Raw genomic sequence first — 16,813 nt, forward strand, 5'->3', positions numbered from 1 at the left:
CATCTTTATTTGTCGCAACTTATATGAGGTGTTGAATATCTGAGGAATGTTCTCATTTTCAGAACACAATATTAACTTGATTTTAAATACATGTGACAGTGGGAGCAATGAGAAAGGGCTTGGATGAAGCTGTTGCTGGATGCACAATTCCCTGAAGAATATTAGAAAACTGTCCAACAATACTTTTATCCTATTTTAGGAACATTGAGCAGAGATAATGATCAGGGAACAGCTTTGAGCATCTCTGCTCTGCCTGCCAGTGTGATCCTGTCAGTCTGAAGGTGGAACATGGCAGCTCAATTAGGAAGGTGTTGGAGTTATCAAGTGTGGGGATGATAGCGGCAGGGGTAAGGCACTGGGTGTGAGCTAGGTGGGGTTGGAGATGTGTGATATTCTGGAGATATTCATAAATGAAATGAAGGGAAAGTGGGGAAATGAGTGGCAGAGAAGCAGAGAGGGAAAGGGGCGGTCCCTCGGATTGGTCTTTTAGGTGAGGAAGGAGTGTATCAGTATTAAACTGAGATGGAGTGTGGAAAGAGTCTCAGCATGAACTCTGGGGAAGGGTCAGCTTGAAGTGAGGGGGTTGAAGAGGGAAAAATGTAAATTCCCAAACGCCATGGAAATGCAGAATTGTCACCCTTCAATATCTGGATTTCTCTCTCAGGTTTTCATGTTCTGGGTGCAGAGTGAGAAATGGAAACACAGAAGAAATCCCAGCTACAGACTGGGAAACAGGTGAAGAGATGGAGGATGGGACTGGGTGGTTTGACTGACTGAAGCAGGGATTAAATGAAGGAAGGAGACACACAAGATATTAAATTTACATTTTATATTAATCCGCTGACATTGATATTTGTATTGGTTTTATTTACAATCTGACTGGGATTTTACAATTTGAGATTAAATGACAAATTTAATGACAATCTGTTGTCAATGGTGGTTTCAAACCCCCAACCCCTGACCTCTGCTCCTGACTTTAATCACGGGGTCAAGTCATGGTGACGTCAGGGATGATGTAACATCCCGAGACCCCGCCCCTTTCCCAGAACCGAATCAGAACCTGGAGCAGATTCTCAGAAATTGGTTTTCATCCCAAGTGCTGAAGAAAGGATAAAGTTTCTCAGTGAATTTATTCCCAGTGAAGCTGTGGAGATGGGACTTGGTGTCCGCGCTGTAAAATGAAACTGTCCCAGACTCAAAACTGAGATAAACTCCCACCTTCCCGGGGATCTGACCGACAGGGAGACGGGATTCAGGAGAGGATTTTATATAAAACTGATCCTCAAACCGCTCAATGGTCCAGAATCCAGTCTCCGGGATCAGACTGACCCTGTCCTTCCTCTCCACAGACTCTGCGGCTACTCCCAGACTCCAGCGCCGATTCCCCTCCACCTCCACCTCCCAGTAATGTCTCCCCGATGTGAATCCCTCTGATCCCAGGACACAGGGACAGAGCCTGTCTGTAAACCTCTTCCCGGTGTCAGGGAGACTCGTCCGGGTCCGGGTCCGTCTCAAACTCTTCAGATCCTCAGACACCTCGAGCTCGGGATTCGCTGTTTCCACATCCAGGTTCACAGAGACTGGGAGAGAAAAGCAGAGAATTAGAGACTCACTGGGGATCGGGGGAGAGACTCACTGGGGATCGGGGGAGAGACTCACTGGGGATCGGGGGAGAGACTCACTGGGGATCGGGGGAGAGACTCGCTGGGGATCGGGGGAGAGACTCGCTGGGGATCGGGGGAGAGACTTTAATCGATCTGACCGTTGTTGATTTGTTTTCCTGTAGCTTAACATGAAAAAGAGCCGGCCTGAAGGGAGGAAATGAGAATCTGACAACAGCAGAAAACACTGGGACTTCCACAGAGGGAGGTCACAGCTTCTGGAAATATCAGACATTACACCCACCCTCCTCAGCTCTGTGGGACTGTGTGGGGATAGAAATAAGAAAATGAGCAAAAGCTGGGACTGGAGCCTCAATGTAAAAATAAATCCTGTTCCCAGATTAATGCATCACAAAAGAGTTTTACAATATCTGGGATTCAAACACCCACCACACTGCTGAGCAGATTACTGATTGAGGAAACTCACTCTGTAGCACTGGGGGTATGAATGTGTGTGTACGTGAAAGAGTGAATATTGGATGAAAATTACCTACAAATGAATCAGAAAAAGTTAACATGCGAGTACAGCAAGAAATTAAGAAGGCAAATGAAATGTTGGTCTTTAGTAAAGGGGATTGGAGTATAAAAATATGGAAATCTTGCTACAATTCTACAGGACATTGGTGACACTGCACCTGAAGTACTGTGTAAAGTTTTGGTCTCATTACTTAATAAAGAATATATTTATATTGGAAGCAGTTCAGAAATGTTTAATAAGCTGATTCCTGGGATGAATGGGTTGTCTTATGAGGAAACCTTGAGCAGGTTGGGTCAATACCTTTGGAGTTTAGAAAAATCTGAGTTGAAGTTATTGGAAAGTATCACATTCTAAGGGGATTTGAAAGGGTCAATGCTGAGAGGATGTTTCCCCTTATGAGGAAATCTAGAACCAGCTCGCAGAGTTTAAAAATAAGGGGTCTCCCATTTAAAATGGAGATGAGGAGGAATTTCTTCCGGATCGGATGCATCCCAGGTAACTGATGGAAGAAAAGGTGGAAATTGTGGATCCTCTGCCCACAATCTTCCAATCCTCCTTGAATCTAGGGGAGGTACCAGAGGACTGCAGGATTGCAAATGTTAAGCACTGTTTTAAGAAAGGGAGGAGGGGTAAACCCAATAATTACAGGCCAGTCAATTCATCATCGCATGCGGGGAAACTTGTAGACACAAATATCTGCGGGAGAATGATTTGGCCTTTGTAAAAGTATGCAATTAAAAATAAAATACATAAACATACAAATAAATAATAAAGTCAGTATGGATTTGATAAAGGCAAATGTCTTGATTGTGTTCTTGATGAAGTGGTGAAGAGATTTGATGAGGGGACTGCGATTGATGTGTTTAGCGACTTACAGAAGGCATTTCACAATGTCCCACATGAGACTTGTCAGCAATATTAAAACTCATGGAATTAAAAGGAATGGATGTAAATTTGACTAAGGATGGAATATTCCGTGCCCGGCGGCAGCAGGCTTGATGGTGGCCTGTGGACAATATGACACAATCCAGCGGGAAGGCAGATCGTGATCGTCCGCTCAGCCTGACGACAGTGAGCTGCATTTCCCGCCAATGGTCGCTGGGGAGCTCATTGTAATAAATCAGTAAATCATTAAAAGCCTGCCAGGCTTTTGGACCCCCGCCGGCTTGTCCACTTGGTGGCCTTTACTTTGGGGGAATTGGTGGTGAGTGAACAGCATCGTTCTGCAGAGCTCGCCAGGGTGGCCTGTTGCTTTGCAGGCTTCGGGGTGCCAGGGTGAAGTGCTGCCCTGCCATGGAAGTGACTATCATCGGGGGTGGGGGCATCTGGGGGCAACTGCAGCCCAGCCTCAGAGGTGACCATTGTCAGGGGTGGGAGACAGGGTAGGCGAGGGAAGTGGCCATGCAGTAGGGACAACTGTATTAACTGAGCATCCTTCTGCAACTGAGACAGTTCAGGCGCAGCCACAGTGATATGATTGGGGTTGGGCTCGTAGCCTGCCCACCCAGGCAAGCACCAAAGTGTCACCAAGTGCTGCAGACCTTATCCCACATCCCTGCTCCCCACACCGGCACAAGCTGCGAGTCCACAACCACTTTGCTGAACCGCGGAGCAGTTGGGCTGCACACATTGTGCAATCTCCTCGCCAACACTGGCCATGTAGCAGTCACTGCTGGAGGCGCTCACAGCCCCCTTGCAATCTCAGTATCCCACTTTGGAGCAGTCTCCCCCACGTCATAGGCTGACAGGGCAGCCATGCAGTGCACTCAACTGTAGCCATCCGAGGGGTGACCAGCACTTCCCAGGAAGTGTTAAGGGGCCGTCACACAGATCCATGCTAACCACGTCCTCTCCCTCTTTCATGCTGGATTGGATTGAGGGGCCATTGGATTTGTCCTGATCTCAGGATTCCCACAGGTGCAGGGTGCAATCGACAGCACACAAGTAGTGCTCAGGTCTCCAATGATACAGAAAGTGAACTACATCAACTGCAAGGCTTCCACTCGCTGAATGTGCAGCTGGTGTGCAACCACCAGAAATGCATCCTGCAGGTGTGCAGACAGTTTCCAGGGAGTGTGCATAACGCTCACATCCTCAGTCACTCACAGATCCAGGGTCCATAAAGGCTGCAGGGATAGCTCTTTAGGGACAAGGGCTACCCACAGAGGCCGTGGCTGATGACACCCGTGCGGTGCCCTCAGACTGCAGCAGAGCGACGCTATAATGAGGCTCATGCAGCAACTCATAACTTGGTGGAGCAGACCATCGGGATGCTGAAGATGAGGTTCTGGTGCCTGGACTGGTCTGGTGGAGCCCTGCAATACAGTCCACAGAGGGTGTCACACATCATTATCTGCTTCTCTCTTTACAACCTGGCTCTCTAACGGGGAGATGAGCTGCCTGAAGAGGACATGAAGGAGTTGAAGGTCTCCTTCGAGGAGGAGCACACCGGCAGGGATGAGGGTGTGGAGGTCCTCAGTGGTGACGATGTCAGAATGAGGCTCTTGCACTGGCTAGACAAGGCAGGCACGCTTGGGAGGCCTCAAACCTGTCAGATTTGTGGAGGATAATGACAACATGCAGTGAGATATCCCCATCAATCCTCGCAATGCAGTTGTGAACGTTTGACTCCGGTTTGCCTTATGGCAGTGCAAATACCCTCAGTGAGAATGTTCATGCCATGGAGATGCAGTGGGAGGCCCTAATAGTCGCTTGGTCGCAGGAGGCTGATGACGACATGCAGTGAGGACACTCCATAAATCTTCACCCAGCCTCTGAGAAGGTCTAACTCCTGTCTGGCTGAGGGCAGCTCACTTGCGCTCCATGATCAGGGCCATCACAGAGACGCAGCCATGAAACTTTAGGTGCATCTGATGCTGTGCATCACTGGTCACAGGTGCTGGTGTGATGGGGGCCAGCCCCACCTTAAAGGTGCTAAAAGCACGGAAAGAATGAGAGAACTCTGTGGTGCCTGCTCAATACATTCTGGGAGCGATGACCAGCACTGCTGAGGTGCAGGTATCAGTAATGTTTCCAGGGAGTGTGAGGCCAGACCATTACTGCGGTCCAAACACTGCACAGAGCAAATGGCAAGCAGCCCTAGGCTGAGGCATCTGCCTTTCTCTTGTTCAGTAAGGTAGCACATCCACTTGCCAAGATCACTGCTTGTCAGAAAAAGAGGTCTTGGCAGGGAAACATTCTTGGGAGTTCATTGAAAATAATGAACAGTGTGTAAAAGTGATCAACAATCATGCCCAGGCTGTGCAACTACTTTCCCTTAACTGCCCTAGCCCTGTCTTGGTGCTCCCCGGACATCCACAGCAGGAGTGGAGGCAGACTGCTGACTGTGACCCCCTGTCTGTGATGGCTTTGGCATGCAACCTCTGGAGGGCCCCTGCTTTCCGGTCCTGCTGTGTGGCAGTGTCGGTCACTCCCGGAGTCTCCTGGGTGGATGGCCCCGGGGTGTGCGCCTGTCGATCCTCCTCCCAATGGGTGCCCAGGGGCCCCAGGCTGACTCTTTGAGGAGGAGGGGTGGCTGGAGTGAGATCGAGCTGCCCAGCACCCGTCTCACATACACACTGTTGGAGGCCAACTCCATCAGTGATGGAGTTCAGCCCACGCAGCAGTGCAGGAGTGACGTTCTGGACCATGGCGGCCACCATCCTGACAGTGTTGCCCTTGGTGCATTGCAATCCCAGTGCTATCACCTCAGCCTGAAGGTGGATGGACTCCTCCATTGTGCCTTGCAACCTGAGGAGTGGAGCGGACATCCCTTCCTGATGTTCCCGAGTTTGCCTTTACAGCTCCAGCAACTGTGACATGACCGAGTCCAGAGTCTCATCATCTGACTCGAATTCAACAGGTTCCTGGCCTCCAGCTGCCCTCCAAATGCTGGGGACCTGGGAAGTCCCTGCCACTGCCTGCTGTGGATCAGACTGTGCTCACTGGTATTTAATCCTGTGCCTATTCTAGAGCCAAGTCCCACCAAGGTCTCTGCGCTGGTGGAGGGTGTGGGTAGTGCTGTGATGGAACTTCTGCAGGGTTGTATTCAGGTCCCCCTTTGTCCCTTCCGAACTGGCTTGGAGGCCCTGGGTCATGGGCTCTTTCAACACTTGGGCTGATGGGCTTACGGAAGCAAGGGAAGATAATTAGTACACGGCAGTGGCCTGTGGCACAGAACACATCACTCAGCATGGTTGTCTGATGTATGTTGCACTGCTGGACCCTCACTTGGTTGAGCACCACTGACCTCACTGTCAGCACTGGACAGGTCCGATCATCGCCGGCCAGCCAGATGGCTCTGTTCTCAAATTCTGTAAGGATCTTGAGCTCCGGCATCCCTCCACCAGCCTGCAACATTTCCCTCCTGTTGTGTGCCAGTTTGTCCTGCATGAACAGAGATGGAGAGAGTGTAAGCAGGATGCAAATCTGGGAAAATTCTGCCTGAAGTGCGGTCGTGGGTGGCCAGAATGGGGTGTTACCTGCTGATGGAAATGTCGGGTTTTCATGCCGTGTTGTCACGAGCCCGCCTCATTATTTATGCATTCCCAGGAAATACGCCACCCCCATGGTGGGTGGGCTCTATTCGACTGCCTGCCAATGCCTCGCTGTTGCACCACGCCAGCCACCATGTTTAAAAGGCAGCCACACTGACAGCACTCGTCGCTACCAGTTCACCACCGCTACCTGGGAGAAATGGCCAGCAAAGGATGATAAGTATGCCTGGCACGTTTGGGTGGTGAGTGGTTCCATGGACAGGCTGAGGGCAATGCTGGTGTGTGTGAGTGTGTGAATGGTGATGTCCTTTGAACTGGTAGTGAGTGTGGGCCTGTGGATGTGTGATGGGTTTGTGAGTGAGAGAGTTGGAAGTGATGAAAAGAGTAACTTACCCTGGAGATGGAGGAAATCATTCATTCATCTTGCGGCACTGGGTGGCTATCCTCTTCTGTAGGGGGTTTGCGCTGACCACCGCCTCTAGAGCTGTGTTGGTCAAGTTGTTTCCCATCCTGTGGCCAGAGCGGAGGTAAAGAACATCCTGGTGGGCCTCTACAGCATCCAACAGTCGCTCGAGGGACCCGTCGTTGAAGTGGTGGGGGTCGGGGTGGGGGCTGCAGTCTTTTTTCCTTTGCTGGCCATTTCTCCCAGGTAGCGGTGGTGAACTGGTAGCGACGAGTGCTGTCATTGTGGCTGCCTTTTAAACATGGTGGCTGGCGTGGTGCAACAGCGAGGCGTTGGCAGGCAGTCGAATAGAGCCCACCCACCATGGGGGTGGCGTATTTCCTGGGAATGCATAAATAATGAGGCGGGCTCGGGACAACACGGCATGAAAACCCGACATTTCCATCAGCAGGTAACACCCCATTCTGGCCACCCACGACCACACTTCAGGCAGAATTTTCCCAGATTTGCACCAAGAGACAGAAAGCAGAGAATAGCGGTAAGCAGTTGTTTTTCAGACAGGAGGGAAGTATACAGTGGTGTTCCCCAGGAATCGGCATTAGGATCATGGATCTTTTAGCTATATATGCTAATTATCTGAACTTGGGGTATTCAGGGTCCAATTTAAAAGTTTGAAGATGATTGAAAACTCACAAATGTAGGAAACAATGAGAAGGATAGTAACAGCATTCAGGAAGACAGGGATAGACAGTGAAATGGGCAGACACAGGGCAAATGAAATTCAACACAGGGACATGTTAGGTGATACATTTTGGTCGGAAAAATGAGATCAAACAATACGAACAAAGTGATGCAATTTTAAAGGAGGTGCAGGAACAAAGGGACCTGGGTGTATATGCTCAAATCTTTAAAGATGCCAGGATACATTGTGATGACTGCTAATGAAAACTTGGCTTTATTAATGGGGAATAGAGTAAAAAAACAAGCAGGTTGTCCTAAAATTTAATGAGCTACTGGTTAGGCCTCAGCTGAAGCACTGTGTTCAGTTCTGGACATCACTGTTTAGGAAGGACGTCAAGGCCTTGGAGAGGGTGCAGAGATTAACTAGAAGGTTCCAATAATGAGGGCCTTCAGTTATATGGGCAGATGGAGAAACTGAGGTTGTTCTCCTTAACCAGAGAAGGTGAAGAGGAGATTTGATAGAGGTGCTCAAGGTCTGGCAGCATTTGTCTCTTCTTCAGTACTGAAGGCTTGTGCTCCAGAACTTGCAGTGCCCTTAGCCAAGTTGTTCTAACACAGCTCCAACACTGGCATCTACCCGGCTACGTGGGAAATGCCCGGGTATGTCCTGTACGCAGCAGGAAAAATCAAACCCAGCCGATTACTACCGATCATCAGTGAAGTGATGGAAGGGATCATCAACAGTGCACTTGCTGAGAAATAAGCTGCTCACTGATGCCTAGCTTGGGTTCTGCCAGGGCCATTCAGCTCCTGACCTCATTACAGCCCTGGTTCAAACATGGACAAAAGAGCTGAACTCCCGAGATGAGCTTAGAGTGACTGCAAGGCTGCATTTGACCGAGTGTGGCATCAAGGAGCCTTAGCAAAACTGGAGTCAATGGGAATCGGGGGGAAAACTCTCTGCTGGTTGGAGTCATACCCAGCACAAAGGAAGATGGTTGTAGTTGCTGAAGGTCAATCATCTCAGTTCCAGTTAATCGGTGCAGAAGTTCCTCAGGGTAGTGTCCTAGGCCCATCACTTTCAGCTGATTTCATCATGAGGTCAGATTGGGGATATTCACTGATGATTACGCAATGTTCAGCACCATGCATGATTCCTCAGGTACTGACGCATTCTATGTCAAAATGCAACAGACCTGGACAATATCCAGGCTTGGGCTGACATGTGGCAAGTAACATTCACATCATTCAAGTGTCAGGCAATGATCATCTCTTCACGAGAGAATCTAACCATCTCAGTATTTTGCTTTTATCTTAGAGAATCTAAGCATCTCTGCTTGACATTCAATGGAATTCCCATTGTTGAATTCCCCCACCATTGACACCTTGAGAGTTACCATTGACCAGGACCAGCCATATAAAACTGTGATGGCAAGACCAGGTCAGAGACTGGGTAGTCTGTGGTGAGTGACTCACGCCCTGACTCTCAAAGCGTGTCCATCGTCTACAAGGCAAAAGTCAGGAATGTTTTGGAATACTCTCCACTTGCCTGGATGAGTGCAGCTCCAACAACACTCAAGAAACTTGACGCCATCCAGGACAAAACAGAGTATTTGACTGTCAGCCCATACCGCCTTAAACATTCATTCTCTCCACAACCGACGAACAGTGGCAGCAGTGTGTACCATCTAAAAGATGCACTGTAGTAACTCGCCAAACCTCCTTTGACAGCAGCTTCCAAACCCATGACCTCTACCACCTAGAAGGACAAGGACAGCAGAAGCACAGAAACTCCTGCAAGTTCCCCTCCAGGTCACATCCCCATCCAGACTTGAAACTATATCTCTTTTCCTTCACTGTCACCGGATCAAAATCCTTGAACTCCCTCCCTAACAGCACTGCGGGTGTACCTACACCACATGGGCTGCAGAGGTTCAAGAAGACAGCTCACCACAGCCATCTCAAGGGCAATTAAGAATGGCAACAAATGGTGGCCCAGCCAGTGATGTCCACATCCCATGAAAGAATAATAAAAAACAATTGCGAAAATAAAGTACACCCATGCAGTTTGTACTCAGCCATCAGATTTACTTGGTTACTAGCTGAGTACAAACTTGCTGTAATGGTTTGTTCAGTAGGTCTCACAAAGCAGTTCAGAGGCTTGTAGGGTTGAACAGTAGTGTTTATTGGTACACATATGCATATGTATAAAGCATAGCCCAGACTAGTAGCTAACTTCATGTTGACTTCTACCAGAGTTGCTCCATACAACGCTAATTCATGTGTCTTTCTACATCATACTGTAGGTGATACTGTTCTCTAGTCCCACATTAACCCTTGCTATGCTGAACACCCTAATACTACATACTGAAATTCCAAAAAGAAATATAAAACAGGATAGAATTTCTTCACTGATGATGCAGAAAATAAAGTGTTAATACAATTACCATGAGTTATAAAGTGAGTTATACTTATGAAAGCTGTCTCTTTCACTGTATTTTTCCACTAGAACCCTTGACGTACACATCTGCACGTTATTTTCTTTATGTGTTTTGCTAGATGTGCTTATTCAAAGGGGGAACAGATATTGAACTCCAAAGGTGACATACATGACCAGGAATGGGGCGTAAACAATTGTGTCTGTACCTTATGAGTCATTGAATAAACATCTTGCTATTGGAATGAGTGAAAATTTAAGGTGATAAGAGTGCAAATCAAGCAGGCTGCTTTGTCCTGGTGTCAAGATTCTTAAGTGTTGATGGAGCTGCACTCATCCAGGCAAGTGGAAAGTATTCCACCTCACTCTTGACTTGTGCCTTGTAGATGATGAATAGGCTTTGGGGAGTCAAGAGGTGAGTTATTGGTGCAGAATTCCCAGCCTCTGACCTATTCTTGTAGCCACAGTATTGATATGGTTGGCTCTGTTCAGTTTCTGATTGATGGTAATGCACAGGTTGCTGGTAGTGGGGGATTCAGCAATGGTAATGCTGTTGAATATCAAGGGGATAGATAGGATTCTCTCTTGTTGGAGATGGCCATTGCCTGGCAATTGTGTGGTGCAAATGTAACTTGCCAATTATCAGCCCTAGCCTGGATATTGTCCAGATCTTGCTGCATTTGGGCATGGACTGCTTCAGTATCTGAGGAGTCACAAATGGTGTTGAACATTGTGCAATCATCAGCGAACAAGCCCACTTCTGATCTTATGATGAAAGGAAGGTCATTGATGAAGCAGCTGAAGATGGTTGGGCCTAGGACACTACCCCAAAGAACTCTCACAGAGATGTCCTGGAACTGAGATGATTGACCTCCAACAACCACAACCATCTTCCTTTGTGCTAGGTATGACTCCAACCAGTGGAGAGCTTTCCCCCTGATTCCCATTGACTCCAGTTTTGCTAGGGCTCCTTGATGCCACACTCGGTCAAATATGCCTTGATGTCAAGAGCAGTCACTCTCACCTCACCTCTGGAGTTCAGTTCTTTTGTACATGTTTGAACCAAGGCTGTAATGAGGTCAGGAGCTGAGTGACCCTGGCGGAACCCAAACTGGACGTCAGTGAGCAGCTTATTTCTGAGCAAGTGCTGCTTGATAACACTGTCAACGACCCTTCCTTCACTTTACTGATGATCGAGATGGGGTGATAATTGGCCAGGTTGGATTAGTCCTGCTTTCTGTTGACAGGAAATACTTGGGCAATTTTCCACATTGCTGGGTAGATGCCAGTGTTCTAGCTATACTGGAACAGCTTGGCTAAGGGCGCAGCTAGTTCTGGAGCACAAGTCTTCAGTACTATTACCGGAATATTGTCAGGGCCCATAGCCTTTGCAGTATCCAGAGCCTTCACCAATTCCTTAATATCACGTGAAATGAATCAAATTGGCTGAAGACTGATCTCTTATTGTTGTACGGTCTGTTCCCTCCTGTCACACTTTATCCTTACTCATATCTCTACCCTGCACCTTGTTCTCTCTCTTTAATCTTCCAAATCTCCCTTCGCATGAGCCCTTCCCACCCACCCACTATTTAATTTCAAGTCCCCTCTTCAACACTAGTTATACAATGCCCCATATTATTAGTCCAAGCATGTTTCAGGTGAAGAGTGCCCCAATGGTACAGCTCCCTCTTTCTCAAGTACTGCTTTTTAATTCAGCCCACAGCTGGTCATACTCCCTCAGCAGAACATCTTTCTCAGTCCTACCTATGTCGTTTGTAATAACTATTTATTACGAACAGGTTTCCGGAAGCAACAATAAACTTTATTTACAGAGAATTCTTCAGATGCTACATTGTTGATATCCCATATGGACCACGACAACTGGATCCCTCCCTTCCCACTGAAAATTCCTCAACAATTTTAGATTGTAATCTCTGGGCCTATCTTGTTCTGAGACTTTTTTCTTGCTGTTTTTTTTATCTTTTTTCTTTATTAACCCCTTTACTTTGCATTCAGATGGCTGGTCTCCAGCCATTCACACCTCATCTAGACACATCTTATGCTTCTTTACTTTGTCCACTACCACGCCTTTTGCCTTTGCACCATGAAACTTTTCTTCACTTAATCTCTCCTGACCCCCACCCTATTACAGACCAGCCCCTTTGATCTCTTGCCTTTCACATGCTCAAATCCTTTCTAACTTTCCTTAGTTCTGATCAAAAGTCACAGGTCTGAAACATTAACTCTGTGCTTCTCTCCACAGATGCTGCCTGACCTGTTGATTATTTCCAGCATTTTCTGTTTTTATCTCAAAGTTTCTTTTCTGTTAACATCTTCACAAATCTGCTTTGCATAAAGCCTGAGTCTGCCCACAGACATTAATAGGGAATTAGGATCTCCATTGGGACATCCTTGCACCCACTTGGACAAATGATAAGCCTCATTCCCCCTCCAAATACTTCGCATGCTCCAACCATGCCACCTCCTATGATCCCTCATGCCTCTGTTGCCAAGCTCTGCCCTTCCACCCATCCCTATGGGCCCTCATACCGAGCTATGACACTTCCGTGACCACTGACCCACTGTACACTTTCCCGAACTGATGAACCCTGTACCGTATAGTGGCCAGGTCGGGAATGCCTGATGCAGGCTCCTGACTTAGTTCTGTTGAAGGGTCATGAGGACTCGAAACGTCATCTGTGCTCTTCTCCGCCGTTGCTGCCAGACCTGCTGAGTTTTTCCAGGTATTTCTGTTTCTGTTTTTGTTTTGGATTTCCAGCATCCGCAGTTTTTTGCTTTTGCCACTATCTGCAGGGCTGACTTATTGGACCTTAAATGTAAAGTTTATTTACAGGCCGCATAAGGCGACTTCCTCCCTTCCTGTCACTGTGTTTGACTCTATTTTCTGTATAAAATTCCCTCTCCCCCGGCCCCTTATACAGATAGATCCCTCCCCCAGCAAATAAAGAATATTGGGGACTACCTCTTACTTTCGCACTATCTAATCGGAGATTTTTCACATCTTTTCACTAGATCTGTAAGGAGACAGAGAAGTCACCGCAAGTCCCTGAAAACAGTGAGTTACGGAAATGAATCACACTCCTGAAAAATGTCGCAGCGGCCAGGACCAAAGATGGCGCTGCCGACGTCATCCCAGCTGGGCGGCAGCCAGTACCAAAGATAGCGCCGCCGACGTCATCCCAGCTGGGCGGCAGCCAGTACCAAAGATAGCGCCGCCGACGTCATCCCAGCTGGGCGGCAGCCAGTACCAAAGATAGCGCCGCCGACGTCATCCCAGCTGGGCGGCAGCCAGTACCAAAGATAGCGCCGCCGACGTCATCCTAGCTGGGCGGCGGCCAGGGCCAAAGATAGCACTGCTGGTGACAGCTGGGCGGCGGCCAGGGCCAAAGATAGCACTGCTGGTGACAGCTGGGCGGCGGCCAGGGCCAAAGATAGCACTGCTGGTGAAGGGTGTGTGTGTGTGTGTGTGGGGGGAGGGGGTGGGTGTGGTTGTAGGGACAAACAAGCAGTGATAGAAGCAGATCATCAAGAGATGTCACCAACAATAGAACAAAACACATAGGTGTTAAAGTTGGTGATATTATCTAAACGAATGTGCTAATTAAGAATGGATGGTAGGGCACTCAAGGTATAGCTCTAGTGGTGGTGGGGAGAGCATAAAAGATTTTAAAATATTTAAAAATAATGGAAATAGGTGGGAAAAGAAAAATCTATATAATTTATTGGAAAAAAAAGGAAGTGGGAAACAGAAAGGGGGTGGGGATGGAGGAGGGAGCTCAAGACCTAAAGTTGTTGAATTCAATATTCAGTCTGGAAGGCTGTAAAGTGCCTAGTCGGAAGATGAGGTGCTGTTCCACCAGTGTGCGTCGGGCTTCACTGGAACAATGCAGCAAGCCAAGGACAGACATGTGGGCAAGACAGCAGCGTGGAGTGTTAAAATGGCAAGCGACAGGGAGGTTTGGGTCATTCTTGCGGACAGACCGCAGGTGCTCTGCAAAGCGGTCGCCCAGTTTACGTTTGGTCTCTCCAATGTAGAGGAGACCACATTGGGAGCAACGTATGCAGTAGGCTAAGTTGGGGGAAATGCAAGTGAAATGCTGCTTCACTTGAAAGGAGTGTTTGGGCCCTTGGACGGTGAGGAGAGAGGAAATGAAGGGGCAGGTGTTGCATCTTTTGTGTGGGCATGAGGTGGTGCCATAGGAGGGGGTTGAGGAGTAGGGGGTGATGGAGGAGTGGACCAGGGTGTCCCGGAGGGAGCGATCCCTACGGAATGCCGATAAGGGGGGTGAAGGGAAGATGTGTTTGGTGGTGGCATCATGCTGGAGTTGGCGGAAATGGCGGAGGATGATCCTTTGAATGCGGAGGCTGGTGGGGTGATAAGTGAGGACAAGGGGGACCCTATCGTGTTTCTGGGAGGGAGGAGAAGGCGTGAGGGTGGGTGCGCGGGAGATGGGCTGGACACGGTTGAGGGCCCTGTCAACCCTGTGGGTGGAAAACCTCGGTTAAGGAAGAAGGAGGACATGTCAGAGGAACTGTTTTTGAAGGTAGCATCATCGGAACAGATGCAACGGAGGCGAAGGAACTGAGAGAATGGGATGGAGTCCTTACAGGAAGCGGGGTGTGAGGAGCTGTAGTCGAGGTAGCTGTGGGAGTCGGTGGGTTTGTAATGGATATTGGTGGACAGTCTATCACCAGAGATTGAGACAGAGAGGTCAAGGAAGGGAAGGGAAGTGTCAGAGATGGACCACGTGAAAATGATGGAGGGGTGGAGATTGGAAGCAAAATTAATAAATTTTTTCAAGTCCCGACGAGAGCACGAAGCAGCACCGAAGTAATCATCGATGTACCGGAGAAAGAGTTGTGGAAGGGGGCCGGAGTAGGACTGGAACAAGGAATGTTCCACATACCCCATAAAGAGACAGGCATAGCTGGGGCCCATGCGGGTAACCCATAGCCACACCTTTTATTTGGAGGAAGTGAGAGGAGTTGAAGGAGAAATTGTTCAGCGTGAGAACAAGTTCAGCCAGACGGAGGAGAGTAGTGGTGGATGGGGATTGTTTGGGCCTCTGTTCGAGGAAGAAGCTAAGGGCCCTCAGACCATCCTGGTGGGGGATGGAGGTGTAGAGGGATTGGACGTCCATGGTGAAGAGGAATCGGTTGGGGCCAGGGAACTGGAAATTGTTGATGTGACGTAAGGTGTCAGAGGAATCACGGATGTAGGTGGGAAGGGACTGGTCAAGGGGAGAGAGAAGGGAGTCAAGGTAACGAGAAATGAGTTCTGTGGGGCAGGAGCAAGTTGAGACGATCGGTCTACCGGGGCAGTTCTGTTTGTGGATTTTGGGTAGGAGATAGAAGCGGGCCGTCCGAGGTTGGGCGGCTATCAGGTTGGAAGCTGTGGGAGGAAGATCCCCAGAGGGGATGAGGTCAGTGACAGCCCTGGAAACAATGGCTTGATGTTCAGTGGTGGGGTCATTGTCCAGGGAGAGGTAGGAGGAAGTTTATTAATTTTGCTTCCAATCTCCACCCCTCCATCATTTTCACATGGTCCATCTCTGACACTTCCCTTCCCTTCCTTGACCTCTCTGTCTCAATCTCTGGTGATAGACTGTCCACCAATATCCATTACAAACTCACCAACTCCCACAGCTACCTCGACTACAGCTCCTCACACCCTGCTTCCTGTAAGATCTCCATCCCATTCTCTCAGTTCCTTCGCCTCCGTTGCATCTGTTCCGATGATGCTACCTTCAAAAACAGTTCCTCTGACATGTCCTCCTTCTTCCTTAACCGAGGTTTTCCACCCACGGTCGTTGACAGGGCCCTCAACCGTGTCCGGCCCATCTCCCACGCATCCGCCCTCATGCCTTCTCCTCCCTCCCAGAAACATGATAGGGTCCCCCTTGTCCTCACTTATCACCCCACCAGCCTCCGCATTCAAAGGATCATCCTCCGCCATTTCCGCCAACTCCAGCATGATGCCACCACCAAACACATCTTCCCTTCATGCCCCCCGGAGGCATTCCGTAGGGTTCGTTCCCTCCGGGACACCCTGGTCCAATCCTCCATCACCCCCTACTCCTCAACCTCCACCTATGGCACCTCCCCATGTCCACGCAAAAGATGCAATGCCTGACCCTTCACTTCCTCTCTCCTCACTGTCCAAGGGCCCAAACACTCCTTTCAAGTGAAGCAGCATTTCACTTGCATTTCCCCCAACTTAGTCTACTGCATTCGTTGCTCCCAATGCGGTCTCCTCTACACTGGAGAGACCAAACGTGAACTGTGCGACCACTTTGCAGAACACCTGCGGTCTGTCCGCAAGAATGACCCAAACCTCCCTGTCGCTTGCCATTTTAACACTCCACCCTGCTCTCTTGCCCACATGTCTGTCCTTGGCTTGCTTCATTGTTCCAGTGAAGCCCAACGCAAACTGGAGGAACAACACCTCATCTTCCAACTATGCACTTTACAGCCTTCTGGACTGAATATTGAATTCAACAACTTTATATCTTGACCTTCCTCCTCCATCCCCACCCCCTTTCTGTTTCTTCCCCCTTCCTTTTGATTTTTCCAATAATTTATATAGATTTTTCTTTTCCCTCCTCTTTCCATTATTTTTTAATCTTTCATGCCCCC

The 16,813-nt window shown here is 48.8% G+C and overlaps 1 pseudogene; it reads right to left on the reverse strand.

The window, feature by feature from the left end:
- Positions 1 to 1,053: 1,053 nt before the first annotated feature.
- Positions 1,054 to 16,813, reverse strand: part of LOC121291331 — a 36,877-nt pseudogene continuing 21,117 nt past the window's right edge.

The sequence above is a fragment of the Carcharodon carcharias genome, chromosome 19 (assembly GCF_017639515.1).
Source record: "Carcharodon carcharias isolate sCarCar2 chromosome 19, sCarCar2.pri, whole genome shotgun sequence".
Lineage (NCBI taxonomy): Eukaryota > Metazoa > Chordata > Chondrichthyes > Lamniformes > Lamnidae > Carcharodon > Carcharodon carcharias.